The sequence below is a fragment of the Neophocaena asiaeorientalis genome, unplaced genomic scaffold (assembly GCF_003031525.2).
Source record: "Neophocaena asiaeorientalis asiaeorientalis breed wild unplaced genomic scaffold, Neophocaena_asiaeorientalis_V1.1 scaffold267, whole genome shotgun sequence".
In the NCBI taxonomy this organism is placed as follows: domain Eukaryota; kingdom Metazoa; phylum Chordata; class Mammalia; order Artiodactyla; family Phocoenidae; genus Neophocaena; species Neophocaena asiaeorientalis.
Window position 1 is genome coordinate 1,608,277 of NW_020173204.1, and position 26,850 is coordinate 1,635,126.

Sequence of the window (26,850 nt, forward strand, 5' to 3'; positions counted from 1 at the left end):
TTATTCACCCTGAGGACTGTTATCACCCTCCTCATCCTTGTGAGAAGATATGGATTCTGTTCTTATTCCAGAAGAAAAATAATGTGGATCTTCCATGCAAAGCATTCTGAAGATGAGCTATTTAACTACTTAAGTCAGCTTTTGAATAATAAATTAATAACATGATTATGCTAATAAGTAATTCTAATATTTGCTTAACAAAATAAATTTACCTACTTTGGAAGCAGATCAAGTGGTTAAATAGAGCACTAAAAGAGTATTCTGGAAAAGGTAGCAGATCTATTAATCTAAACTTCTATTTTAGGACAGGTAGCAATGTTTTGTTGGCCAGCTATACATAACAGAGCCCCTGTCTTAGGTGTTTTCTTATAAATAAAATGATAATCATACCGCCTACCATTGTATAACCTTACGGTCTGCAAAAAATCTTCATTACATTATTTCATTTAATGGACATACAATTAGGGGCATAAGTGCCAGAATTAAGAGCATTATTTATGGTTTTAGTTTTTTGTTTTTAGACTAATGATAGGAAAGCAAGGAAAAGAAAGTTTTTCTCTAGTTATCTGTCCAAATGGTTATTCAAAACGAGCTTTGTACGGTTCTGATACAAAGTTTTCCAGTGTTAAAAAGATTCCTTATTTGAGAAAAAAGTCTTAAAGACAAACTTTCTTGGCAGACAGAGGGCATCGAGCTGAAATGGTGTTGGAAACAGATTTGTGAGAGAAGTCGAATGTGCCTTGAGGCATAAGGATACTAATTTTGTTTTATTGGATTTTACTGTAGCTATTAATATATTTTGCTAGAGATTTATGTGATCAATTTATCCTATGGCTTGAACTAATTCCCCCAGTATATTTTATCAGAATATGTGTTTCTTTTCTAAATTTAGCTTTATTTCTCAAATTTTCCATGCACGGGCAATATTATCCTATATTTCCCAACATTTTAAGTATTACAAATTTTTTTGAGTGTCTAAAGAAAAATAAATCCAGAATATTATTATTGTTTGTCCTGAATGTTTCTCCCACGATTGCATGTCTCCAGCGTTATTGAATTCTTCAGTGAAGTGACAAGTGGATTACATTTTTGGCTGTGTGACTTTCATTGCCTTATTGTTCTTTTGATAATATTTGCCTGTGACAAGTAGTTACTTTTCATTAACACATTCAACCATGAATAATAATATTTTAATAATGGTGGATATGAAATTAATTAATAACCCACAAGTATGGCAGTTGGACAGGATTGCTCCTCTCCATCTCAAATACAAAGAAAACAACTCCATCAGTAGTTATGTGTTTGCATAGAATGGTCAATTTATGTGGGATTCTGAGTAAAACTCATTCATGAGTAAAAGTGGACATTGGCACACTGTACTCAAGTTCTCTGTTTATAGATAACTTATTTCAGGAGATGTTAATGACAATGACGGTCATAATCAGTAAGAATTCCTTGGTCAGGGAATTCTTGTATGTTAGTAGATATCACCCTTGAGATAGCTGATGTTCTTTAACATATTTTACAATTTGTTTAAATGTATAGGTGGTTTTACAAACCTATACATTTGAGATACCTCTGTGACTGTAATTTATCTTGGAATAGATTGTTGCTTTGTGTGTTTTAAAAAGAAGAATAGTGTGTTTATATGTATAGATCTAACTTCCTTTCTTCTTTCCTTGCTTTCTCTCTCTCTCTCTCAATTTTCTCCCTTCCCTTCCCTTTTCTTTCATCTGGTAGCAAACTCATTTTCTTCAAAGTCGGCATAAGAAAGTCAAAGTAATAAAAACTTCAATCATTTTTTCAAAACCATACATCATGCTGGTCCTCTTATTCTATACTCTAGATAAATTGTTTGTATTGGCTAATCTACTCCTTTTACGTATGCCAGGAATTCTCATTCTCATTATTTATTAGTTATTAAAGGTAGACCAAGAGAGATATTCAGAGAAGTAAGAGGTGCTGGTCAGGATAGACCCTGTAGGTTCAGGGAGAGGCTTCAGTTTTTACTCTGAGTGAAAAGGACAGCCATTGGAATAGTGTAATCAGAGGAGTGTTGTGAATGAAATGATATTTTAGAAGCACCAGTCGATGCTGAGTTGAGAACGGATTGTTGGGGGGAAGGTAAAAGGAAGGAGACCAGTTTGGAGGCTATCCAAATAATCCTAGCAAGAGATAACAATGGCCTGGACCAGGATGGACCGGAATAGCAGTGCAAATGCTAAAGAGGTGGTCAGATTTGGGGTGTATGTTGATGACAGAAGCAACAAAATCTACTGGCAGTTTAGACATATAGCTTTAGAGTAAAGAGGAACCCAGAATGTTTTCAAGGCTTTTATCCTAAACTACAAAAAGGATGATGTAGTTGTAAAGTAAGATCAGGAAAACTGTGGGTATAACAGGTGTTGGGAAAGCTCCGATTTTCAGTTAGGAAGAATTTAATTGTGGGCTATCTATTTGTCACCCACATGGTGATTTTCAATAGGTAATTGGATGTGTGAATTTTAAGTTCAGGAGAGAGTTCTATCTGAGATACTTAAATTTAGGAGACATCATTTAATGAAAGGTTTGTAAATCAGGATCTGGATCAAATCACACAAGGAGAAAAGAGAAAGGTCTGAGTGCTGAATGTTGGGGCACTGCACTGTTGAGACATTGTGTGAAAAGGCAGAATCTGCCATGATGGGCCAGGGAAGCAGTGGCAGGTGGGGATCCAGAGAGCGAGGTATAAGGGAAGCCGGGTGAGCGAGCCAGTGCTGGTGGGTCGAGTAGGATGAAGACTTGACCGTTGATTGTAGCATGTGGAGAGCGTTGATGACCTTTGTTTTCCTAGAAGGGACAATAGAAATAATTACGTATTGATAAATTACATTTTGTGATTTTCCTCATCTTGCCAGCTCTTATATTGTGTCCCTGGCAATATTTTATTTTTTTTCAAGTGTTGAGTCTTTTACTCCTCAGAATAAACTATGAAGAGGAGTCCATCATTCTTGCCGTTTTAGAGATACGGCAACTGATGTCAGCGAGGTTACCTATCTGGGTCATGTGATTACATGACCGGTAGGTAACAGAGCTAAGATGTGACCTCTCAAGTGGTCTGATTTTAGAGTCCATAATCTTAAGCACTGCACTAGAAGGTAAAGGAAAGGAAAGATCAAATTTGTGTATGAGTCTAAGTTGTGTGATGAAAAAAGCAAAAATGACCGTCTTGGAATCATCACTGAGTGAGAAATTCAGAGTATTTTCATATCTGTTTTTTCCCCTAAACGTTTGCTCTTTTAGTAAACAGTTGAGCCACTAACAGTTAGGCACTGGCTTTTTTTTTTTTTTTTTTTGGAATTTAAACAGTTTTATTTTTAACATTTTTTAATTAAAAATGCTTCTGGTCTGAATCTTGAGGTGGCAGAGTCATGCAAAGTAAAATTCTTTTTTTTTTTTAATGGATTAAAATTTTTTTTAAATTTTATATTGGAGTATATTTGATTAACAATGCGGTGTTAGTTTCAGGTTTTCTGTAATAACCTGAATGGGAAAAGAATTTGAAAAAGAATAGATACATGTATATGTATAACTGAATCACTTCGCTGTACACCTGAAATTGGTGCTGGCTTTTAAAAAGAGTGCTGAAGAGTCAATAAATCAGTGAGAAAAGACCTTTCTCTCTGGTGGTAGTAAGGGGAGCAGAAGTAACAGGAGTGAGCATATGGGTGGGATTATTGGAATGCATAGTTTGCTGGTTTGTCTAAGTTTTGAGCTTCAACTTGGACCTTTTGTACTAGAAACCCAAGACAGGCACTAAGAGCAAAAGCAGAATTCAACAACCGCTAATATCATTTCTGCCACCAGTCACGTCCATCCTGAGGAAAAATGCCTGAACTGGGGACATATTCCTTTGTAATGAGCCTGGGCAAAACTTTAATCCCATTATCTACTGCTCCTCCTCTGTCTCCTCTAATTAATAGCCTTGTTTTACTATTATTATCATTGTTATTAGTATTTATTTTAAAATCAGCACTTGATTTTATTATACCCATCTAAATCCATCTGGTCAGATTGGAGTAAACTGAATCCACTCTCTTTAATTCCTCTGGCAAACCCAACCTATAACTGAAACTCAAATCGTTGAGTATTTGAGTTGTGGAATGCTGATTTTATCATTTGGCTTGATCTCAAAAGCTCATTGAGACTTCCTATTCTTTAAGAAGTTATACGTATTTTTGTAAAATCAAAACATGGCATACTCTTTTTATTTTGGCCCCCAATTAACTATATTGTCTACTTTGTTTCCTCAAAATGAACACATTTTAAACTCACTGCTTCAGCCGGGCTTAATCTTTGCTTAAGCAATTTTTACCAGCCCCTAGTCTGATGATACTCATGTTTCTTTACAAGGCCCTCATCAGGAGACAGTTTCTTTCTTAGAATTCATCTGATTGCCTCCTATTTCTGCTTTACTGTTTAATTTATTATCTATCAGATTTTATTGTATTTCACGTTGTACAATTTGTTTCCTTACTGTACTCCCCATTTCTTGAAGGGACGCATTTGTATGTATGTTTTATTCATAATATTATTTTACCTATTCCTCGATTGTAAACTAAATGGTGACTGCAACATTTAACCTGCTCAGACCTACTATGACATGTTGAAAAATTAGACTTCATCTGGTAACAGGAGTTTATTGAGAAATTCAGGTGGGCGGGGGGTGAAGTTAGAGATTTGTGAAACATAAACATAGAAGCAGTGTAGCATGTGGCTTGGAGGAAGGAGAGACTGAACTCAAGGAGGCCAGCTAGTACTTGACTGAATACTACTGTCAAGAGTTTATTAGCTCTGAATTTCTAAAATGGTAGTAAAGTGAAAAAAATTGCGGACATACCCAAGGCATTAAATGTTTTCCTCCATTGTTCTAGGACACTGGGGAACATGACCAATGAAAATCTTCCCTCTAGAATCATCTTCCCTCATCTTTATTATTCTGTTGCTGGTTTCACCTTTCTCTCTCTCTCTCTCTCTCTCTCTCAATAGACTTTATTGTTTAGAGCAGTTTTAGGATCACAACAAAACTGAGAGGAAAGGACATAGATTTCCCCCTCTGCCTTAACATATGCATAACCTCCACCATTATCATCATTCCTCACTAGATGGTACATTTGTTACCATCGATGAACCTATATTGACATGTCGTTATCAACCAAAGTCCAGAGTTTACATTATGGCTGACTCTTGGTGTTGTATATTCTATGGGTTTGGACAAATGTATAATGAATGACGTGTGTTCACAATTATTGTATCACACAGAGTAGTTTCACTGCCCTAAAAATCCCTGGTGCCCCTCCCATTCATGTATCTTACAGATTGAGGGCTTGGGGACCTGTCCCTTCTCTTACCTCATTACCATGCTGTTCATTCTGCAATGGCTTAACTTCTGGAGGCTGGTTTCACATTGACCCAAGGCCCTGCAACTAGGCCATCTTCTGGGGACAAATACAAAAAGAACTTGGTTCTTCTCTTTGGACTCAGCATCGAATCAACCTTGATGCCATCAGTCTACAGGTCATATTGTTTTAACCCTGTTTATTATGGCCAAACTTCAGTTTCAGGATCCACTTAAAAATTGTAGGAAGAGAATTTATGTCTTCTTGCTCCTATGCCTGAGTTTCTCTCTTGGTTTCTCCAGGATTTTACTGCTATTCCAATTCCCCAAACCCCCAAACTGGAACTCTGCTCCTAAGCTATAATCCTTGTGATTGTAATAAATGTATTATTATTTATTTTACAACTTCTGCAACTCAACCATTGGACACCTTGAGAGTCTGTTGACAGTCTCAAAAGTCTGTTGGACTTTTATTAGTTTTATGATCCATTTGGGTGAGTAATGTACTTGGTGAAAAGTTATGCTGTTTTAGGGAACATTAGATGGAGGGCAACAGAATGACTAATTTGTAGCAGGATTATAAACAAGGATCAGGAAAAACAAGTTTCACAATGAAAAAACAATCTCCGTAAAGAAGAATGTATATAAGAATCAGGATAAATTTAACAGATCTAGTTTTGAATTTGGAAATCATAAATCAAAAACAGAGGTGAATAGAATCAAGATAATATTTCAAGGTCACCAAGCATAGGAAGCAGATCATCAAATCAGGGAGAATATCCCTCTTTATGGCTACACATCATATAACATCATTTTATATTTGAATCTATTCTGAATCTCCGTTAATGTTGCCATCTTGTTCCTGCGCTGTGAACCGAACAGAGCTTTGAAACGAGCAACATTTATTAGAAGGGTTTTAAAAGTATGTTCTTAAATTCAACTTCATCATCTTTCATGAACCACTTATTATCTCTTTTATTATCTACCTCACGTAAATTCTCTGGAAGTTACCTGAGAAATTAAAAGGGAGATATTGAGCATGTCAATAATTTTTTAGAGCAAGCATTAAAAAGCAGTGGAGTGCAATAATAGATTTTTTTATGGGTGATATTATTTAGCTTTCCTTTATTGTTTCTAGTTATTTTTTCAAGTACAATAGATGCCCATTGTCCCCCAACCCCCAAGATCCAAAACAAGCCTCTTCCAAGTCCAGGGTAGGGGAAACAAAATGGAGAGGAGATTAGCACCAAAATTTTAATCATTTACTTGTACATTTCATTTTATAAACCACCCTGATAAATTTAATTTTATATAGTTTAGATGTTAGTGGTGAAATCCCTGGAGACAGAAAGACTGGAGTGTGAAACTTGCTTCTGATACTTTTTCCCTGTGTGATCTTACACAAGTGATTCCAAGCTTTAGTCTGTTCACCTATAAATTGAAGAAAATCCTAACATTTACGTAATGAGGTTACTGTGAGCATGAAATAAGTTAATGCATGTAAAGTTCATAGAATTATATGGAGAAGGTATACCAAAAGCACTTCATACATATTAGCTATTATTTTAATATGTTAGTAATCTGGTATCTTAACTCATTCACCATCTAAAAAGCTGAGCTGGTTTCCCACTGTCTACCAGGTGAAGTCCAAGATCTCTGGCATGCCATTTAAAAGTCCTTCATAATCTGGTCCAAACTCCCTTTTCCATCCTCAGCTCCTGTCAATACCAAAAAAAATTAAATAAATAAAAATTTTAAATGTGGCTGTGCAGATATCACAAACTTTCTGATAGAGTTTCGGAATGCTATTTGCTAATTCTAAGTGGGTTATTTTCGAAAAGCTTGATCCATCTGCAGACCAGTTTGCTTTGCCCAGATAGCCTTCCAGATTTTTCCAACCTTACTTCCCATTGTGCGTGCATTAAGGTCCAGCTAATTCTCACCTCTTATTGTAAACCTTCCCTGTCCCTCCAGTCATAATGAATTAGTTTCTCTGTGTTCTTACATCAGTTTTTATATATTTTTATTTCACTGCTGTAACCAGTTATCTGTTAATGTGCATTTCTCTGCCACAAAGTTGTAAATTCCTCATAAACTCGAGAAATTTGTGTTTATTGCAGTTCCTAGAACTTGCAGTTCCTAGCAATGTTTTCAGAAAAAAAATGCATGGATACTAAGAATACAATAGGAGTTGTTCACATAGTTTAATAAAGCTTTAATAAACATTGTTATGAGCTGAATGTTTATGTCCCCCTCCCCTCAAATTCATATATTGAAGCTCTGTCCCCTAACGTCATAGTATTTGGAGGTGGGCCTTTTGGGAGATAATTAGGTTTATAAGTGGTCATGAGAGTTAGACTCATGATGAGATGTGTCCTTATAAAGAGGAAGACAGATCTCTCTCTCTCTGTCTCTGTCTCTCCCCCTCCCCCCTCTCCTCTCCAATACCTGCACCAAGGAAAGGGAACACACAGTGTGAAGGCAGCTTTCTACAAGCAGGTCCTCACCAGGACCTGAATCTGCTGGCAACCTTGATCTTGGACTTCACAGCTTCCAGAACTTTGAGAAATAAATGTCTGTTGTTTAAACCACCCAGTCTATAGCATTTTGTTATAGCAGCCCGAGCAGATTAAGATAATATTATGTGGTGTTTCTGCATTATGTAGAGATAGATTACAGTTTCAAGGGAAGTTAGTCTGTTACAGGACTGAAATCTTTGAATAGAGCATATCACTGTTTTAAAATTAGAAGACTTTCATAGAAGTAAATATAGATAAAATAAAAGAAAACTTTTGATGATCAAGGGGTCAAGACAGGCTGGAGGGAGATATAAGAAACCTAATTAATAATTTAGTGGGGGGGCTTCCCAGGTGGCACGGTGGTTGAGAGTCCGCCTGCCGATGCAGGGGACGCGGGTTCGTGCCCCGGTCTGGGAAGATCCCACATGCCGCAGAGCGGCTAGGCCCGTGAGCCATGGCTGCTGAGCCTGCGCGTCCGGAGCCTGTGCTCCGCAACAGGAGAGGCCACAGCAGGGAGAGGCCTGCGTACCGCAAAAAAAAAAATTTAGTGTGTAGTGAATAAATATTCATAAATGACTGACTCAAAATGGATGAAAAAATGGAAACCTAGTCAGCTGTCCTCCACTGAACTTTCAGGTTGATGGGAGATGTCATACTTTCTAAAAAGATTTTTTCCACTGAGTTCCCCTTACTCCTTCTCAATTGAAGAGTTAGCTCTGCCAGGTGTGATCTTACAACTTTGCACATTTCTATGCATTCCAGACATAAAATTCTGTTAATCTAGTGTTCTAGTAAATTGTCCATTAATTCTGAATTCAGAGCAAGCTTCAAAGTTGTAAATAAGAACATCAGACCTAAAGGTTAACAAAGGCTATCAGTTCCAGATAAAACTGATTGTTGTTCTTTAAATAACCAAAAGAGGAGTATCTAAATGTTTCAGGGCAGTGGGTCTGTGTACATGCACTTGACCACAGATTTTGACCCAAGGTCTTCAAATATCGTTACATTTTTTAGCAATTAACTATTCTCATATTCACATATTCATGCATTATTCAGGTCATTTATTTTAATTAAAAGAATGCAACACCTAATGATTAATAATTGGATGGCTCACAAAAGTAACTTTTAATTTATTAGAAATCATCAGGATTACAGTAATAGATGTTTAATCTATTTCTGCACAAAGTTAGTTGCATAAAGTTATCTTCATGGATAAATAAAAGTGTACATTGTCAGGATTTGAGGTTTGTCTGTATTTCATGTCTTATGTAATGAACAGCACAATAGGCTTTTATGGGGTCCCAGACAGGCAGTTTATTGAAATCTCTTGTAATTCAAGCTAAGTCTGCATTGGACTTATTATTCTGCCTCCAGGTTTGGAAGAAATAATAAAATAACACAGTTTCTTCAAAACTGACATTCTGATGCTCCTCCCTATACCCTCCACAGATAACCTGTGGCTTGATTTTTACATATCACTTCATAAGTCGTTACTTTTAACTATCGCTTTCCTATTTTTCCTTTCTTTCATAAAACCATCCTAGTTTGTAATACTTCCCTCAGTTCCTGCTCTAAGATGGGAAATCATGAATTGCGAGGAAAAATACATCAATGATTTAGTGCTTACTGCAGGAATGACAACTGAGGAATGAAATGCTTCTAAAACTGCATCCAAGTAATTCAGCTAGCTGAAGACACAATCACAGAGTGGAACTTTCTATTCCATATGCTGAAGTAGCTCATTGAACAAAAAGGTGCATTAATGTCTACTATGCCGAGAAATCTCATTTTCATGCTTAATAAGTAGCTCTATTCACTATATTTTGTTTTCTTTGTTTCATATATTTCCCAGTGTGGCAGACTTGTAACAACTTTTGGCCCCCAAGTACGCTGTTGTTTGATTTGGATAAGACATCAGCTTGCAGTGAAACTGGACAGAGCGATTTAAAGTGCTCATCTATCTTACAGATCCCATAAACCTTCATTTCTATTTCATAGGAATGAATGGGAATGAAATCCAGTGCGATTGTAGGTAATCTATTTCTAAGTTTTTATACCCTGACACCACCACCTCCTCCCACTTCATAGCAAGCATTTTGGTTCTTTTTTGTAAGAAAGCATCCAGAAAAAAAGAAATTCATGGGCTGATTTCTCTGGACAATTCTTTGAAAAATCTCATGTTTACCATAACAGACTCAGCAGACTCCACTGGCCGCAAGTCAAAAAATTAACGTTAGATTTCTCGGCATAGTAGACATTAATGCACCTTTTTGTTCAATGAGCTACTTCAGCATATGGAATAGAAAGTTCCACTCTGTGATTGTGTCTTCAGCTAGCTGAGTTATAGGCACTTCAAGTACTTTTTGGAGACTAGATTTTAAATAACTCAGTTCATAGCACTTCAGATGTTCTGCTGACATCCTGAGGGTTTCTCACACATAGATATTCAATGCAGGTGGAATAAAACATCGGTAAAGGACCATACAAATGCTCAAATATTAAGTGTTCCTTAAAAACATACTTGGGCATTTTTTTAAAGGAAAATAAACTAGTTATAAATTTTAAAATTTGTTAGGCTGATATGGAATTAGTTAACCTTGAAATCCTGAGCTGCTACCATACAACAGGGAAGATTGTTTCTTGTGTTCTACTGAAATCATCATAATCATTTAAAACAAAAACTCTTAGGTTAAATTTGATCTGGCAACTTTTCTACTTGACTAAAAGCAGGTTGTGATAAACTCCCACCACCATCACAGAGAGAGAAGAGATGAGAAGAGATGAAACAACATAGAAAGAGAGAAGATGCAATCCTACGAGTAGAAGTAACTGTATCTGATATTTTTTCAGTGTTCAGAGGTGTCACATTTATTCAAGAGATGTGTTCCCTTAGGATTTCTCATAACTGCAAACTCACATAATTCAGCAGTGATTTCCATTGTCAACCACAACAAGGTAGCACCCACCAGACTAACCCTTCTCTTAATAAGGTTAAAAGCTGGATTAGGATATAAAACAACTCTTGAAAAGCTTTGGAGAACAATCGAGGCAGGCAGAACTAGAGGGGCCCAAATTCTGGAGATAAGGGAGAGAGACTTCTGAGTCCCACATTCCTCTCTGCAGTTGTCCTCAGCGTTTTGCCAAGTCCATGGGTGAGGACGAAGGGCAGAAAGTGGAGGCCTAGAACTAATAGAGGTCTCATGCTGGGGACACAGAGGTTGGTGTTGGGACCCTCCAAGAACTGAACTTGAGGGGAAAAAAATAACTGCAGACAAGTGAGTGGGAGACTGCATGAAGTTTACCACCAAGGCTTTTGACCACTTCCTAAACTATGGGGTGTTCAGGAAGAGACATCCAGAAACCAAGCAGCCGGCTATAGTTGGAGATCTAAAGGACTGAGCAAATATTTCAGCAGTTTAATACTTCTAGGGAAAATGAAGCAACAGTTTAGAGATTAACACATTGGATGACTCCAAAGGACTCGGAGGTTTTCAGTTAAGATCCGAGAAAGAATGCCCCCTAAGAGCATATCCCCATAGGCATACGTCTATGCTTTAGAGATAAGAGCAGATCAAAGAAAGTTCAAACTTCGCAAAGCCCCAAACCTTTCCTTGACTGGTCCAGGGTGATTCACCAACACAGTCCATGCCTTTGTGAAGATTAATCCTCTTTTTAGGAAGATCATCAGGCAGAAACTCTACAATTTTTATGACTAAAAATTACTAAATATGTTTATAAAATGCACAAAAACCAAGATAAAAAATACAGGCAGTAAAAATAGATTGACAGTTGATGAAAAGATGGGGACTTTCCAGACCTGGAATCTGTAAGAAGGTCAACGTAAAATTTTAGAACTAAAGAAATACAGTAATTGAAAGTAAGAATGAGAGAAGTAGAATAATTAATGTATTAAATATGGCAGAAGACAAAATGAGGAAACTAAAAACACAAACAGACTCCTTTAAACACATATAGAGATAGGATGGGAAATTCAGGAAAGAGTATAAATGATATAGAGGATATACTGAAAAAAATCTAAAATACATTTAACTTAAGTCCAAGAGAAAGAGGAGAATAAAACAGAAGCACTATGTGAAATACCATTGTATGAGAATTTTCCAAAACTGGCAAAGACAACAACTTACAGTTCAAGCAGCTTGATGGTCCTAATCAGAAGAAATAAAAAGAAAATCACACCTGCATGTATTATATAAAACTGCTGAATAAAGATAAATATAAAATCTTCAAAGCAGCCAGAGTAAGTACCACATTTTTTTTCAACAGAGCAAAAAGAAGAATAATGCCAGATTTTTCAGTAGAAACAATATCAGCAGGAAGAAAAAGAAATTACATTTTAATTTTTTCTAGGTTTATTGAGATATAATTGACATATAGCTTATAACTCTAAGGTATACAATGTAATTATATGACATGCATATATATTGCAAAATGATTACCACGGTAACATTACTTAACAAAAGCATCCCCTCACATAGTTACGGTGTGTGTGTATGTGTGTGCGTGTGTGTATGTGTGTGTGCCTGTGTGTGTGTATGTGTGTGTGTGTGTGTCTGTGTATGTGTGTATGCTCTGAGAACTTTTCAGATTTACTCTCTTAGCATTTAGCAGTATTTTTAACTATAGTCACCATGCTTTACATTAGATGCCCAGGACTTATTCATCTTATAACTGGAAGTTTGTACCCTTTGACCATCTTTACCCATTATTTCACCTTCCTCGCCCCTAGCAAACACCAATCTACTCTGTTTCTATGAGTTCAGTATTTTTAAGATTCTGCTTATGTAAGGTCATGCAATGTTTGTCTTTTTCTTTCTGACATTTCACTTAGCTACCCTCAAGTTTCATCCATGTTGTCAAAATTGGCAGGATTTCTTTTTTTTTTTATGGCTGAATAGCATTTATATATAGATATGTTAATATATTATATATATCACATTTTTTTAATCAATTCATCTGTCAGTGGACTCAAGTTCTTTCCATGTCGTGCCTATTATGAATAATGTTGCAATGAACATGGGGGTGCTGAAAACATTTTGAGATAGACATTTCATTTCCTTTGGATATATCCTCATAATTGGGATTGCTGGATCATATGGTAGTTTTATTTTATTTTTTTGAGAAACCTCGTACTGTTTTCCATAGTGGCTGCACCAATTTACATTTCCACCAACTGTGCACAAAGGTTCCTTTTCTCCACATCCTTGTCAGCATCTGTAATCTCTTATTATTATTTTTTAATAATAGTCATTTTAACAAGTGTGAGGTGATAGCTCATTGTGGTTTTGATCTCCATTTCCTTGATTATTAGTGGTGTTAAGCAGTTTTCCACGTACCTGTTGGCCATTTATATTTCTTCTTTGGAAAAAATGTCTATTCAAGTCTTTTGTCCATTTTTCAATTGGATTTTTTTGCTGTTGAATTGTATGACTTCCTTGCATATTTTGAATATAAAACACAGATATATGATTTGCAAATGTATTTTCCCATTCCATATGTTGCCTTTTCATTTTGTTTATTGTTTCTTCTGCTGTGCAGAAGCTTTTTAGTTTGATGTAATTGCATGTCACATGTTTATTTTTGGTTTTGTTGCCTGTGCTTTTGGTGTCATATACAAAAACTTATTGCTAAAATCAATGTCAAGGAGCTTTTTCCCTGTGTTGTCTTCCCGGAGTTTTATGATTTCAGGTCTTTGTCCATTTTGATTTAATTTAAATCTTTATCCATTTTGAGTTAATTTTTGTAAGTGGTGTAAAATAGGGATCCAGTTTTATTCATTTGCATGTGGATATCCAGTTTTCCCAACACCATTTATTGAAAAGACTATTTTCCCCCATTGAGTACTCTTGGCTCCTTGTCAAATATTAGTTGACTGTATATGCGTGGGTTTATTTCTGGACCCTCAATTCTGTCCCATTGGTCTCACGTGTCTATTTTTATGCTGGCAACATACTGTTTTGATTGCCTGAGTTTTGTAGTGTAGTTTGAAATCAAGAAGTGTGATGTCCCCAGTTTTGTTCTTCCTCAAGATTGCTTTGGCTATTTGGGGTCTTTCACATTTCCATATGAATTTTAGGATCATTTTTTCTATTTCTGTGAAGAATATTATTGAAATTTTGATAAGGATTTCATTGAAATCTACAGCTTTGGGGATTATGGGCATTTTAACAATATTAAGTCTTCCGATACATGACCATGGGATATATTTCCATTTATTTGTGTCTTCTATTTTATTTCTCAGTATCTTATAGTTTTCACTGTACAGATCTTTCTTCTCCACGGTTAATTTTATTCCTAAATATTTTAACATTTTTGATGCTATTGTGAATGGGATGTTTTCTTTATTTCTTTTTCAGGTAAGTTGTTGTTAGTATATAGAAATGCAATTAATTTTTATATGCTTTTTTTTTTATCCTGCAGGTTTACTGTATTTGTTTATAAGTTCTAGAAGGTTTTTTTTTTTTTTTGGTGGAGTCTTTAGAGTTTTCTATATCTAAGACCATGTCATCTGCAAACAGAGACAATTTTAATTTTTCCTTTTCAAATTGGATACATTTGTTTCTTTTTTCTTCCCTGATTACTGTGGCCTGGACTTTCAGTACTACTATGTTGATTAGGAGTGGTGAGAGTTGACACACTTGTGTTGTTCCTGATCTTAGAGGACAAACTTTCAGCTCTTAGCTGTGGGTCTGTCATATATGACCTTTATCATTTTGAGGCATGGTTCTTCTATTTCTAATTTGTTGAGAAATTTTTATCTTAAAAAATGGTACATTTCATCAAATGCTTTTTCTGTATCTGTTGATTTCATCATATGATTTTTATCTTTCATTCTGTTAATATGGTATATCACATATATTGATTTGTATATGTTGAACCATCCTTGCATCCCAGGTACAAATTCCACTCCATTATGGTGTATGATCCTTTCATTGTTTTGATGAATTCTGTTTGCTAGTATTTTGTTGAGAATTCTTATATCTGTATTCATCAGGGATATTGGCCTTTAGTATTCTATTCTTGTAGATCCTCATCTGGCTTTGGTAGCAGGGTAATTAATGCTGGCTCTGTAAAATGAATTTGGGTATATTCTCTCCTCTTTAATTTTTGGAAGAGTTTGAGAAGGATTGGTATTAATTCTTCTTTAAATGTTTGGTGGAATTCATCAGTGAAACTATTTGGTCCTGAACTTTTACTTGCTGGGAATATTTTTATTACTGACTCAAATCTTCTTATTTGTTGTTGGTCTATTCATATTTTCTGTTTCTTCATGATTCAGTATTGGTAGGTTTATGTTTCCAGAAATTTATCCATTTTCTGGGTTGTCCAATTTGTTGGTATATAACTGTTTGTAGTGGTCTCTTATGATCCTTTGTATTTCTGTGGCATCTGTTGTAATGTCTCCTCTTTCATTTATAATTATTTATTTCAGTCATCTCTCTCTTTTATTCGTCAAGTTTATCTTTTAAAGAACAAAGTCTTAGTTTGTTAATCTCTTCTCTTCTTGTCTCTTTTTCTTGGTTTCATTTATTTCTGTCTCTATTTATCATTTCCTTCTTTACACTAAATTCAGACTTAGTTTCTTCTTTTTCTAGTTCTTTGAGGTGTAATGTTAGGTTGTTTATTTGAAATCTTTTTTTTTTTTTGATACATGCATTTATAACTCTACACATCCCTCTTAGAACTGCTTTGGCTGCATCCCATAAGTTTTAGTATGTTGTGTTTCCATTTTCATTTGTCTCAAGATATTTTTTGACTAAAATACATACACACAAATGAGTGTGTATAAAACTGGTGAAATCTGAATGATTGATAGATTATGTTAATATCAGTTTTCTGGTTTTGATATTATACTTGAATTTTGCATAATGTTACCATTGGAGGAAAGTGGGGAAGAGTCTACAGGAAATCTCTGTATTGTATCTTAGGACTGCAGCTGACCCTACTATCAAAACAAAATAAAAAAATACGGCATTCAGATAATTAAAAGCCAAGTCTCAGAGTAGGAAAAGATAATTGTGACACATAAGTAATAATGATATCATACCCAGATCTATCTAGATCTAGGTCTAGACATAGATATAAATATGGATATAGAAATAGATGTACACATATAGGTACATACATGTGTATATACATACATTTAAATTTCTACAAATGAATAAGAAGGAGGTAGACAAACTAATAAAATGATGGCAAGGGCCACAGACCGGCACTATAAACCAGGATGTATCCCAGTGGATTAAAGGTATAAGAAAAGGTGCTAAATGATCATCATTAGTCAACATGCAAGTACAAGTTAAAACCACAGTAAGGTACCATTACACACCAACCAGAATGGCTAAAATTAAGACACACAAAAATTTCAAAATGTAGAGTGGTATGAAGTGATAGCAAGGACGTGAGGTGACTGGAACTCTCAGACACTGTTGATGGTAGTACTCTATGACCCTTACTGTATAACACAACAGTGTCACTCTTTCATATACATCAAACACAACTGAGTCCATATTGGCACCAAAAGGCACATGCAAGAATCTTTAGAGCAGCTGCTGTGTTGGATTGTCTCCTGTCAACTGAACATCACTCTCTGATCTCCCTCTGAAATGCAGAAAAGAAGCTTAGGATGACAATTTCCGGAACCCCATTCCTGATATTATTCAGGATTAAGTTTTGTCAATGAGAGTAACTCACAGTGGAAGGTGAAGAGGACTAGAGGCCCTCTTCTCACAGGAATCTCACTGAAACTGGTGGACCTTGATGTGCAGTTGGATGTTTGACTCAGAGCATCTTCTCAGGGAGCAGCTGGAAATCTAACTTGCTGCTGCTGACTGAGACAGTTGGTGGGTGTGTTCTCGCAGACCTTGAGAAGCATGCAGCTTTCCTGGGGGCCTTTGACAGCTACCTGCCTTGGTGCTTCAGGTGGAGTCTCCAGGATCTGCTTCCCAAACTTTCTTCTTCACCTGTGCTTACATTGTTTGGCAATTTCCTTATGTTTATCCTACGTTTCCTCCTCTGCCACCACCCCTGCCAAGCTCTCGCGAAGTTTGTGTAAATTCTAATTTACATACGAAACCACTTTATTCTCATGATTATAGTAGGGTGGCCTTATTTTCTTGAGTAAGTCCAGATTGTTACTAACACCCCAAACAACCAAATTTCCATCAGTGAAAGCTGGATAAATAATTATAAGATACATTCCAACTACGGAAGACTATATAACTATGGTTCTCAACTGGGGGTAACTTGAATGTCTGGAGATAGTTTTGGTTGTCACACCTTGGGGCGCTACTGCTGACATTTTATGACTAGAGGCCAGCATTCCTGCTAAACATCTTACTCTGCATTCATAGAACAGTCTCTAACAGTCCAAAATGTGAAGAGTGCCTAGGTTGTGCAGCCTGCTATATAGCAATAACAAACAGTGTGCCTCTGCTACCGTACTCAACATCCAGAGAGAATCTCAGACGTAACGTGGAGCAAAAGAGCCAGATGAAATCAGTATATAATGTATGATTCCATTTAGATGAAATTTAGAAATTGCCCAAAAATAAATCTATGGTTGCATTTTGACAAGAGAGAAAGGACCAGGAGAATGCGAGGGTGTGGTTTGGAAGGCTGGTCAGTATCTTGATCATCATGGTGGTGTCTCATGTAGAGAATAGGCAGATAATAGCTTCTTGAAAGACAGGAGGTAAAAAATTCAAAGCCTGGGTGTGTGGACATTAGGGCAGGCCATGTTAGCACAGAGGATAGCCATTGGCCCGAGAGCAGCAGTGAAGGCATAGGGTGAGGTGCAAGGAACTTGAATATAGCAATTGCACTCAAAGGTCTTAAAAACCAGTTCAAAAAAGTCTAAATTATTATATTTGGGGGGGAGCTGGGTTAAGAGGTTTAATAGATTGAGATAGCTCAGGATTTCTCACTACCTACATGCACACATATAACTTGTTTAATATGTCTTATTTTATATATCTGTTTATATATGGGGTTTATTTGATTATTTTCCTTAATAAATCTTTGTGGTAAGAGTGCTTGTCCTATATTGGTGATATTTCTCTTGGAATGCTTACAAGAAAGGGAGATAATGTCATTTGGTGAAATTATATAAAAAGAATCACCCTAGGAAGTTTAAGAAAAATATTATAAAGTGCTACACTCATGAATCAAAGAATTCTTTCCCAAAGATTCATGCTTGTAGCTTTGGTGACACAATATAGACTTTGAAAATATTGTTTCTGCTTATTACTTCATCTCAAAATATTTTCCCAAGGTAAAATATTGTATATCTGTTATGACAGTGATGGCTTGAATATATAAAGTTGAAGTCATTTAACTTTATTAGTGGTTCATGGCATTAGATAGTGACAAATTCTTCTGATAACAACACTGTTTCCTGATTAATCAGTTCCACATATACCTGCACATTTTTGATAGAATTTTGGTCCTGTTAAATTTGTCTTCTGTCTATTTAAGGAGGTGGTACAAAAAGTATATATTCAAAATTATACAATCACAGAGATACACACAGATGAGACAGTAGCTGAAGTTCTAATGAGTTAAAGTAAAGTAAAATTATTGAACTAAATCACTGCCTTTTTGCACATGAAAATTCAAGTGAATAATATTTATTGGTCTTCTTTTGGGAGGCTTTTTACCATATTACAGCAAAATGTAAAGCAAAAGAAAAAATATGTTGGCTTACTACATTTATTGAGAACATAGGGAATAAAGTAATCTTTAAAAACGATGGCTTACATCGTTAGATTAAGAATGCATGTGAGGAAGGGGTTTGCTTTAAGATTTAACTACTGCTGTCTTTACTAAGATAATTTGTGGCTCATACAACTGTGTGCTTGGTAGTTAATGAAAACATACATGCCTCTAAATGTTGAAACACCGTAAGTTTTGTGATTGATTCTCAAATTATTCAGTCTCAGAATCACATGGTGTTGATTTTATGTATTTATGGAAACAATAAAATTATTCTTTTGTCTTTTTGTTAGTGATATTTTAGCTGTATGGAAATTGCAGTGCCTCCTACCATATCGAACAGATCCAAGATTATTTACAGATATGAGGTATGTTATAAATTGGCTTATATAGCACATGTTTTATTATCTGTTACTCTTGAGATATCCAAAGCAAAGTCTCCTTCACTACCCTGAATAATTACAATTTAGTATATCATACATGATAGAAAACCTGTGGAATTACATCCACTATTTTTAAGAATAATCAATTTTCAGAACATGCTCTCAGGGAAAAATAAAATATGTTGTATTTACTATTTTCAATTAAGTTCTGTTTCTTTATCTAACTTTGTGTGAAAAATTAATAGTTACCAGAATAAATAGCCTATGGAGTAAAAGTCAATTAAGTGGCCGTGTTTATTAAATGTTAAAGTATTCTATTTTGTCTACAAGAGAAGTACAGATTAAAATGGATTTGCTAATAGTTGCCATGGTAATGTTATTGATTTAAAATACATACTGGACAACATTTTAACATTTGTTTTTTGAGATTGACATAGCAACATTATAGAGAGGTCATACAATGATTACTTGTCATCATTTAAAGTCTAGTTTATATAAACATTCCCAAAAAAGGGTGCCTAAAGGAGTCATCACGAAAGAATAAACACCTTCTCATTAAGAAGTAAATTCAAAGCTCAGGTCTGTAATTTTATTAGAGAAAACAAAAATCAATATGTCGGTGTGTGTCTGTGTGACTCCAATATAGCTAACTGCTGTGTGTGGACCAAGCTTAATAAGGCCAACTTTTGGTCACTCTTCAGTGCCAGTCATTTCACGTATGCTTAAAAAAAAAAACCCTGTTCCTTCTCAGTCCTTGGCATTTATTTGATAATATCAAGGAGGATGTCCCCACAAGGATGTTCAACAAGCATATAATGTCCTGCTCAGTAGTTCTGGCCAGATGTGCAGGAGGGCCCTAGGCTTTGGCTGGGAGGAGCCAGTTAGCCTGGCCTTGGGGAGACCCTGCTGAGGTCTGGAGAGGCTGACTCACATTTCACTTGAGGCTGTGAGAAACTCAGTGGCAAATTATAGTATACTGGACAAAACTGAAGTACTTCATGGGTCTGTAATGTGACTTGTCCCTGGTTCATAATCACAATTGGCACCTATCATCAGACAATCCATCAGGCTGTGGCAGTCTAATAATAGGTATTTTTTTACACATCATGACCATTATTATAGTGATAAACCTGTTATTCCCAGGGATGCATTTTCATTGCTTTGCCATTTACGTACCCATTATGTGAGTAACAACTATTATATACTGAGCCCATAATACGTACTGGGCACCACGCATTCTCATTTGTCCGTGGCAATGCGGTCACCCTGGTCTCCTTCTGGTTCCTCAAACATACCATGTTTAAGCCCATTTTGGGGCCTCTGCCCTCAATGTTCTGTCTGCCTGGTGGGCTTATCCCTACTCTGCACCTGGCTGGATCCTTCCTGGCATTCAGGGGTAATCTCAAGCTCATCTCACCACAAAGACCTTGCTTGACATTCTAAATAGCTACTAGTTCACTTTCTGTCCCATTGCCTTAGTTTAACGTATCACTATCTTTTGTTTTACTGTTTGCTGTCTGTCCTGTCACTAGAGCATATAATGTAGGAATTCCTTTGTTTAGTTCATTACTATATCCCGGACATTGTGCCCTCAATAAGTATCTGTTGAAAGAATGAAGGAATACATCAATGCTCTCAGTACCTACATCAAACTCAGTCCTTTCAGTAGCTCTGTGAGATAAGTAAGTGTTGGTATTTCCATGTCACAGAGGAGAAAACTGAAACCAAGAATGGTTGAATGCGTTGTCTGAATGTCTTCAATTTTTAAATGATCATAGAATTACATCAGCCCCACCCTTCTCTGGGGCACATATTTCTGTTGCTTCTAATGGTTCATAAGACAGGGGGCAGCCGACATCCCGGGCAGCTGCCACCATGCAAGTTCGCTTGTGCTTTGTAAGAGCTGCCCCTGGTACTCTTCACTCTTCACGGCTGCTTTCACCACACCTCAGACCTACGTTTAAGGGGTAATTTGCTGAAATAGCTCACTTACCTTTGCTCTCTGATAGATGAAGATATGGGCCAGACCAGAGCACATACTGTTATGGCGAGGGGGATAATGCCCTCTGTGCTGAGAGTTTCAGTGTCATATTCAGTTTCCCAAACTCCTTCTTTCTTGGAAGGAACCTAAAGATGAGGATTATTTAAAATAAAGAGACCTCTGAACTCTCCTGTTATTTGAAGATCAGGCCACAACACCTGCACTTAATGGCACCTTAATCTGTGTAAGTCCGACGGCGAATTGTGTATCCCTCTGCATTTGTGGTATTTATTGTGGTTCAACTTCTCATTCTCCGTTGTACTGTGTAATTCAAACTTTTGAGGCATGGCTTGAAATTATGTGATTTTTTGAAGTGATTAGTTTTGGCATGTCATAATGTGTAACCCTCTCAGAAAATAGCTTTATTAAGTCAGCATTCACTAACTAGAACTGCACAGTCCACACTGAGATAAAAATTCCCTTCCTTAAGAGATATTTTCTGATAATACATGTAAGAAACATTTAGAAAATTTTGGAAAACTTCTTAGGGAAGAAAAAAGCCGAGTTAGCATGATTCCACCATCCAGAATTAACTTCTGTTAACATTTCAAAAATAGTGTTCATATAGGCATTTTAAAATAGGTATTTTAAAATCTAAATTAGGTTCGTGAAGACAGTGTGCGCTGTAGTGGTATATTACATCTTGTAACCTGCCTACTATACTCAACAGCACGTTATTTTTCCAGATTCCAAAGTATTCTTGCATATGTTGCAATGCTAATTTAACCCATAATTATGAGAAAAGCATGCAGGTGGAAGTCTTAACTAGAAACGACCCATTGTCATACAGAGTTGACCAGGAGTACATGTGAAGTCCAGATGACAGCACCAATTCTTCTTGACCATCGTCCTTGGGTCCTTTTTTAAGCAGTGACAGAGTGAACACATATCAACATGTAGAAGCCTCCTCCTCTGATCTCCTTCTGCTTCTTTTCCGTAGGTAACAACTCTGCTACACACTGCCCATCCTTTAATCCATATGCTGCTATCCATATTTGCAGTTCTTCAGAGAGGAGGACCTAACAGAAAAAAAAATTATACATATAAAAAATAATATATATAATGTTTATATAAAATATAAATTAAATATAATATATATTTATATAAATATAAATTATATATATAATTTTTAAAATAAAATTAAATCTATAAATAAATATAAATATATAAAAATCATATATGTATATGTATAGTTTGTTTGTGATATTTAAATCCTGTTGCATTAAAGAAAGACACTTTCTCAAATAGAGGTAAGGATGTTGAGGATACAAAGGGGTGACGAAGCACAGAACCCACATATATCATGATTATACTGGTGACATATTACTCCATCATACTAACCTATTACTCTAAAATCTTAAGCTATTTCTTTTTTCCCAGTTATAAATAGTAATGCAATGGCAATTGTATTTTCGTTCAATAGTGTCCTTAAGATAAATTCCTAGAGGTGAATTATTCAATTGAGTGTATGAACGTTTTCATGAAACTTAACTCACAATGCCATATGTCTACTAGAGAGATATAATTTATGCTATATGATGGTTGGTTGTATTCTATTTCCCTCCCCCTCCTCCAGCCCTGACCCTAACATCCATTCTTTGCCCCTTCCTGCTCAGCTTTCTGTCCGGGAAGTTCACTGGCAGGAATTCGATTACATCACTTAGGCTTCCTTGCTGTTCGGTTTCTAGTCGGGCTCAGTCACAGGGAGACACAAGCTGGAGATGGAGAGTTGGGAGTAGGTCAGGTCAGCTATTTCTACCCACCACAGGCTCACTAATTCTCTTCTGGGCAATGGCTGTGCTGTAAACCTACAGCTCCCGTACAGAACCCACACTTCCAGAGCCTGACTTCATTCAGTCTCCTCCAACCCGATTTGTTCCCCTCTCAGTCTTGAGTGTGGTAATGGCTTTTTGCTGCTGCTAGCCCTTGATCCTTCACTCTTCCTTACGATGCCCTTAACTGCAACTGCACTGCAAAAGGAGAAACTTCATTAAACTGTCCTCAGTTAAGGACTCAGAGTATGCCGTCTGTTTCCTGCTATGATGCAGGCTGATATATAATATACACAATAATATATATATCCCCCAGCACTGTCTGAGGACACCTACTTCAAAATACCCTTGGTAATACAAGGATGACTTTAAAAAAAAATTTGACAATTTGAAGAAAATTTTAGGTGAAAAAGAGTTCTCATTTTAATTTAATTTCTTTGTTTACAAGTGAGGCTGAGTATTGTAATATATAATTAATATTTTAATATATAGTTATAGCTTTAGGGGCGTGAACATTCTATCTACTGCTTGTCCACTTTTTAAAGAAGGGTATTTTTCTTACAGCTTTGAAAATCATCTTTATATGACAGGAATACGAAATTTCAAATTTGATATTTAATTTTGCTTAGGATTTAAAAAAAATATCTCCTTTGTCATTTCTGCCATTGTTTTGACCTTTAAAAGGTCATTTTCTAATTCCAGTGTCAGTCACACTTGACTCATATATGAAAATTCTAGTCTCATGATAGCAAATAACTAAACTTGATCGCAAAGATCCTAACCTTCTAAAGTGGGTTCAGGAAGGTGCTCTTGACTCCGTGGCTGCTGGTCTCGGTCATGAATGATCCGACTTGCCTGTAGCGCTGTCGCTAGTACTTGTCAAAAGATAAGACCCCGAGTCATGAGCAAAACCACACATCCGCCGTGCCGGTGCCCACGTGCTTGTCCCCAGTGGTCACCACCAAATCAGGATGACCTCTCTTTGGTTCTGCCTTCCAAATCGTACACAGTGCCTCTCCGTGGAAGAATACAACTGAACCCTGTTGTGAAAAGAATCCAAGAAATTCAGTGAGTAGTTAGAAGAGTGAGAATATTTCTGAAAAGATACAAACTGTATCTGGTATGGACAATTAGTTGGACAATTAGTTCGTTATACATCTTATTCTCTTATTTGAACTTCCAGACTCATCAGTGGCAACATCATATTTTGCCCAACATGGTGCCCGGAGATGTGCCCATTATGAACCCAAAAATAGGGGACCAAAATTTCTTGTAAGTCTCTGTAGTTTTCTGTGATACATATTCATCTACTAGCCCGATCATCACCCTCCTTTAATATCATATAACTTAATGACCACTCATCATATAGACAATATTAGTGGAAGGGAATGAGCTTCTGCAACTTGTCACAAGTTGGGATTTCTAGGCTCTTTCTTCCAATACCAATTTCTTGCTCTCTTTGCCCTCAACTAGAGCCTCATCCAGTTATAGTTCTTAACCTCATAGATAGTAGCAAATTATCAATGAAATTGTGAGTCATTAAAGATCTCAGTTATTTGGGGGTGTCGTACCCTTTCATTAACTTGTAGCACTGGACAGGGGCAAATTCCAGACATTCTTCTTCTTCAGTCAGTTTTGTAGGAGCAATTCCATTTTCCCCTTGATAAACAAGATCAATCAACTGTGATCCCCGTTTGCTGCTGACTGATGAGCCGTAAGTGACAATGTGGCAGCCTCAACCATTGTTGTGATTCCTGGTGGAAACATATCTTCTTTGGGATCTAAGACCTATACATTAGCGGTGTCCAAGATACGGGGGAGAGAAAGCGTAATAAAGAATCTGAGGCCATATTTTGATGTTTGCCGATAGCTTTTCAGCCTCACCCCTGCTTCCCCTTCTGCCCTGCACCTGGACAAGCTGAGAAGGACGCCTTCCTCTGATGCACTGGTGGGAGGTCCAAACCACAGGAGCCCCTCCCCTGTCTCTTTTCTCTGATCTCTCAGGCCATGTTTGGACCTGTTTAGGAGGACGAGCACAATGACGAATCAGAGTAATAATGTCAATCATTCTTATTTTGTTCTGAACTCAAGGGAAAAAAAGCAATGTTTGCCAGTAAGATAGTTGCTGAATTTTTTTCTGCAGCTTTTCTTCCTCCGAGTATCAATTAGATTTGTCTGTGTATGCGTCCAGCCACATCACAAAGCAGTAACTTCAGAAGACATTATTTAATTAGGTGATGATTCTATGGGAAGAAGTTTGGACTGGGCTAGGCTGGCCAGTTCTTTACTGGTCAAGATATATTTCTGGTGAAGTAAAGCTTATAGCATTGCAAAGTGACCTACTTTAGCTCTAGGACTTTGTTTTGCCTTAAAGTCTACTTTGTCTAATATTAATATAGGTATAGGCATACCTCACTTATTGTGCTTCATAGATACTGCCTTGTTTTACACATTTTAAGTTTTGGGCAATACTGCATCAAGCAAATCTATTGGTTCTATCTTTCCAACTTCCATTTACTCACTTCGTGTCTCTGTTTCACATTTTGGTAATTCTTGCAATATTTCGAACTCCACCAGCAAAAAGATTACAATTTGCTGAAGGCTCAGATGATGGTTAGCATTTTTTAGCAATAAAATATTTTAAAATTAAGGTATGCAGTTTTTAGACATACTGCTATTGCACACTTAATAACCTACATTATAATGTAAACATAACTGTTACATGCACTGGGAAACCAAAAAATACGTGTGCCTCAGTATATCGTGATATCTGCTTTATTGCTGTGGTCTGGAACTGAACCCACAGCAACTCTGAGGTCTGCCTATACATCGGTTTTCTGTGATTGGTGTTTAAATGGCATATCTCTTCCATTCTTTTACTTGAAATTTTCTGCATCCTTATATTTCAGATATATCTCTTCAAAGCAAGTATATATTGTTTGTACTTCATTTAGATTATCAGGCATTTTCTTTCACATGGTTCATTGCCATTTATTTATATATTGGACTTTATATGATGCTACTGTATTTTTCTTATCTGCCCTCAGTATTTGACTTCTCATTTTCCTTCTTGTTGATTGATTGAAATATTTTTTATTATTCCATTTTTTCCTGTTGGTGGGCTAGTTATATAGTCTTTTAGTCGTCTTTAGTTGTTAACCTAGACATTTTATGCTCTCTTGACTTATTTAATTCTATAAATACTTTCAAACACCACAGTATCTAATTTTTTTATTCAGTCGGTGTTACTTTGTATTTATTCATGTATGTTGCATTTTCTGTGGTTTTCACAATTAAACATATTAAATCTTCTAAGTATCCTTGCTGTCTCATCCTCTCTTCTGTAGTTTTTATTCCTTTGTCTTTCTGTGCCTCATTCTTGATAGTTCTTCTCATCTATTTCCCAGTTACTTACGTTCTCTTCAGCTATATCTCATTTCCTGTTATATTTGGCTACCGAGTCCTCAATTTCAGTAATTGCATTTTTAGTGTAGAATTTGTACTCGCTTCTTTTTCAAACGTGGAATATAAAATTTGTTTTTTTTTTTTAAATCTTTGAGTTCTTTGCTGAAATGCTTATGCTTTCCTTTTATCTCCACAGTAAGCATAGTTATTTTACAACCCATATCTATTGATTCTACTACCTGGAGTAACTGAGGACTTATTTTTGCTTAACATTTTTTGTGTGTTGGTCTCCATTCAGATGTCATAGCTTCTTACGTCTCTGGATATCTTTGATGGAGTGCCGAACATTTTAGTTGAAATATTATTTTTTAGAAATAATTGTCAGAATGTGAGATGATGTAATATTCTTGCAGAGACAGTTGTAAACCTCTTTCAGGTACCTGAGAACATGAGAAATATATAATCAGCAAACCCAGTTGCAGAGCATGAGATTAGTTTGGGTCACTGATGTAACTCACAGAAGTGCTATGGTCTACTTGTTTACTGCTATTTATATTTACTTTTAGGAGACAGCACTTTAAAGGGTGGTTACAGTGCTATATAGATAGCAGGGCCTCTTCCA

The 26,850-nt window shown here is 36.3% G+C and overlaps 1 long non-coding RNA gene across 1 annotated transcript in view; it reads left to right on the forward strand.

Annotated features, from left to right (window-relative positions):
• LOC112399669 (uncharacterized) overlaps positions 1-26,850 on the forward strand; it is a 241,145-nt gene that overhangs the window by 176,318 nt on the left and 37,977 nt on the right. Inside the window, exon 3 of the long non-coding RNA XR_003003285.1 lies at positions 18,921-18,995. This is a non-coding gene — a long non-coding RNA (uncharacterized LOC112399669). The remainder of the gene's footprint in view (positions 1-18,920; positions 18,996-26,850) is intronic.